Below are 4,727 nucleotides of genomic sequence, written 5' to 3'. Positions count from 1 at the left end.
TAGAAGCATTATTGGCATTATTTGATATTGTGGATATTAATTTCTGACTCCATTCTTCAAAATTCTGCTTCAGTATTTTCATTGTTATAATGTTTCACAGTTTATCAGCTTGCATTTTTTCATCTGCCTAAACACATTAGTCCCCCTCTAGCATCCAGCTTTTAAATCATGAAATTACTTATGTCTGTTATGTATGCAAAAAACCAAAACATTGAATGTATATTAAAAAAATTATATGCAAATACACAATTCTATACAAATACACAAGAAGAAATTATAATGCTAAGGTATATGTCTCTTGATGTGTAGGATAGTCCCATATAGATAGATATGTGCATGAAAACTACAGTTCACTGATTTTTTTATCTAGGGAGAAGAGGATGACATTTCTTTCAAGATAGACAAAAAGCAGTTTCTGGGTGGGAGGGGGTGGGCAAAGGATCAGTGTGATGCAAGCAGCATTTTTGGCACCATGAACCAAGCCCTGCTCTTTTTCTATATATCCTATAACATCTTGTTTATGTCCAAACAGGGTGAAACTTACAATGTAGAACTATTCTGTCTTTGTTATTCTGATAAAAGCATTGAGAACATATGGATGCTGTTCAGAGCAGGACAACTTTCCATAGTCTGGAGAATCCCTCTGTGTTTTCAATGAATAAGCATTTTGCATGTAACTCTCTTATGAAATGTGAAATTCTTTGACTAAAATATTACCAGTCTAGACTTGTGGCACTCATTTAAAATACAAAATAAAGATGTTGATAACTGTACTAGATATTAATGCAAGCTGAAATAAAATTCAGATTCCTCTATACCTACTGACTCATCCATCAACAAGGATCTTACCCTTTATTCTTTCACCAGCCTATTTCCTTCAGAGTAATGTGAATATCTATATTAATGTTATTCTTGTGACTTTAATTGTGTATGATCTTTCTCTCTCCCTCCCTCCCCCCCCCTCTTACTTATTTAAATTCAGTTGGACAAGGGACACGTTGAAAAAAGTAATCACATATATTTGTCATCCTCTTAAGATATATTTGGGAAATTAGCTTAAGAAAATCGATTCCTTGGTCCTTTTGTTTCATAAAAGATCTCATTTTCACCTAGCTGGTTTTTTTTGTTAAGGGTAAAAAAAACAAAACCCATGCTTTTCTCCCCTTTGTTTTAGATAGCAAATCATCAAATTAAATTGTATATTTCTTGTTGTGTATATATTTACTAGTTATCTAAAACAGACAATTTTAAAGCAAGTCTTGGTTTATGGAAAAGAATGTGAAAATGTATGGGCAATTGTCATCAAATCACAAAAGTGGAAAAAAACCATTCAACCATTAAGTCCAACCTCTACATAATGTAGGAATTAAAATTAAAGCATCCAGGAAAGATGATTGCTTGAATATATCCAGTGAAAGGGAAGCCACTATCTCCCTGGATAATTGGTTCTACTGTCAGACTTATCTTACTGTTATAGAGATGCTTTTTAAAACAAACAAACAAAAAATCAAAATCTGCCTTCCAGTAACTTAGATTCATATTTCCATGTTCTGTACTCAGAAAGGAAGAAAACAGATTTTGACCTTTTTCTGTGTGACAACCTTTCGGATATTTGAAAAGTGCTATCATGTCCTCCTGTCAGTTGTCTTTTCTTAAGGCTAAACATCACCTAGTAAAACTAAGAACAGGTTTACCTGTTCAGAAATACAACTGCATTAGAACACTGTTTTTGAACTCTATTTTAAAGTTAATGTCTATTTTAAAGTTAAAATTAAGGTAATATAATAAGATAAATTACTAATTAAATGATGATCATTGATAGCATATTTTTGCATCATAAAGTATTGCTAAGTATTTGATCTATTCTCTATGAGTAAAAAGATAAAACAGCATTTCAAGCAAGAGAAATATCATTATCCTGATATTTGAATCTCACTTATGGCTTTGCTAGAGTTGCTTTGTTGCATATAAAATAAGTAAGTAAGTAAATATGTAAGTAGCCAGGTTTACTCTAAGAAAAGCACAACATCTTCTTCAATAATATAATTCTCCAGATAAATACACAATATTTCCTTTCATCTGTGAAAAATTGTGAAAGCTAGAAAGAAAGAAAGAAAGAAAGAAAGAAAGAAAGAAAGAAAGAAAGAAAGAAAGAAACTATATATTTTTTTTCTAAAACTTAGTTTTATTTTTCCATTCATTATGGAAAATCAACCTACATCCAATCAACCTTTCGGCTTCATCCTATTCCATGGTGAATGGTGTGGTCAATGGTGAATAGAGTGGTCCCTTTAGATTCATGGTGAATAGAGTGGTCCCTTTAGATTCATCTATTTTGAATTATATATTTGTTAGCCAAATACAAAGTATTAAATTGCATTTTGTATTGATTTGTATCCAAGTATGGACTGAAAGTTGCAATAATTATTTAAGAATAAGAAAAAGAAAAATCTTATTGTTCTATTCTAGCTTTAAAGACATTTAACCAAATGTACCATCAATGGTTTATGTAGCCAAGGTCAATTCTAAAATAATGATCATATGCAAACATCTATACATGCACACATACTACACATGTGAATTTTGAAGAAATTATATGAATAATATATTTTCCATAAAGAATATCATGATTCATGGAAGACATTCATTGTTTTATTCATTGGCCATAGTCCTCAGATGAAAAGTCAATAGTGGGAAAGAGAGTCACTTGGAGAAACTTTTCTCCATCTTCAGAAAATTATTTTCCTTCCTTCCTTCCTTCCTCCCTTCCCTCCTTCCTTCCTCCCAACATGCCTGTTTTAGAGTATCAGCCTTGGACAAAAAAAAAATAACTGAAAAGATAAGTTATAAACATCAACAGCAAAAATAATGTCTCTCAATATTTTAGTAATATATTTCTCAAATGCTTTGAGATTGTACAGACAAAAGATGCATGTTAATAGATTCCCAAATAATAATGTATAAATGTTTTAAGAAATGTGCTTCCTCTTTTTTAACATAAAAAATCCCTGGTTGTTGGGGTTTCTTTTGCATTTATGGAGACTCTCAGCTTTTGTGCCTGTTGCCAGTTTCAGAAATGTTAGTAATGTTCTGAGGGCTACATTCAAAATTGGCAAGAAAGCAAACTACTTATATTGAATAGTAGGATATTACAGAAGTAATTGATGGCAAAAGCAATAATGAAATTTGTAATGTGGAATGTAACTTGCTTGAATGTTACATCCACATAAAAATAGTTGTAAAGAAAAAAAAAGCTGACTTCATCTTTTTAAAAAGAAACTCACTTAAGAAAACAAGATGGTATCAGTTTAAAAGCACTAGGATAGGAAGGAGTTAGCAAAACAGTTATACAAACAGCAAGGGTTTAAAGGGTGTGATGGATTTGATAATAAGCACAATTTAAAAAGTCAATATGATGAAATGGTTCAAAACATACTCAAACTTTTTTTCAGTCTTCATTTGTACAGGACATTCATTTGGTTGCTTAGCATACCTATCTTAAACAGGCATTTCCCATTGCAGTACTTTGTTTACTTACTTTCATGAATTATTTGTAGTTTAGTGTGGTCAGTCAGTGGAAATAATAAGGTAACTGCAATGTCATGTAAATGCATAGAAGACATTAAAAAAGACCAACTACAAATCAGTACTATAATAATGTTACTTTTAAGAAAAGGAAACTATATTAAAGCATTCTAGAGAGATAGTGGTCCTTGAACACATTCAGTCTAAGAAACTCACCAGTTCTCTGGGTAACTGGATTCATTTTTAAATTCCTCTTCCTGTTAAGAACCTTTTTTTGTTTTGTTTTATTTGGTGTTCTGTTTTATTTTGCTACTGTAATTACATTAAATACTTCTCTCGACAATTTTGTGTTACTTTCTTATACTGCAAAGAATTGGACATGATATTCAGGGAGTTTTTGATCAACACAGAATAAACTGATTCTTTTTTTTCCCTATCAGTTAAAAACTGATTTTATTGATGCAGTCTAAAACCTGCTTTTTTTCAGTTACATCATTCTGCTGATTGCTATTCAGTTTGACATCAGGCTTTATTCTAAAGTGTTTTTCACAATGCTATCAGCATAGATGGCCACTTTTAACCACAATGATATAAAACAAGTGAAACATGATATCAGACTATAATACTTAAGTTTGCATTATGATTGCAAGTATACATGTCAGCAATGTGTCCTTTGCTTTCCTGAGAAGCTCTTTGACTATTTCTGGCTACTTATTTCCTATCCTATATGTGTATATTAATTTAAGTTTACCAAGTCATTATTTTGCATTTATCTCTATTATCTTTAGATATCTACATTGGTTTGAGTTGTATTTTTGTTGTCTAAACAGGTATCCCATTCAAATTTGGGTAATCCAAATTTGTTATCTTCACATACTAATCAAAAATAAAAAGCAAAAAAATTGAAAGCATAATCTAAGCTCAAACTGCCTAATCAGAATATCCATACTTGGAGTTCTTTATCAAATACTTGGATGAAATTAAGACATATTATTCCCAAAAGCACTCCCACAATCAATCAAAAAGTTACCAGTATTGCCAGATTGATTAGCCTCTAGCTTTCAAGATTCTTCTTTTTTACCCTTCCTGAAGATAGGAACATCATTTGTCTTCTTACAATTAATAATAATAATAATGATAAAGTTGGAAGGGACCTTGGAGGTCATCTAGTCCAACCACCTGCTCAGGCAGGAAACCCTATA

Source organism: Protobothrops mucrosquamatus, unplaced genomic scaffold (genome assembly GCF_001527695.2).
Source record: "Protobothrops mucrosquamatus isolate PMUCROS unplaced genomic scaffold, P.Mucros_1.0 scaffold82, whole genome shotgun sequence".
Lineage (NCBI taxonomy): Eukaryota > Metazoa > Chordata > Lepidosauria > Squamata > Viperidae > Protobothrops > Protobothrops mucrosquamatus.
The sequence above is the reverse complement of the archived record's forward strand: the minus strand, read 5'-3'. Positions refer to the sequence as shown.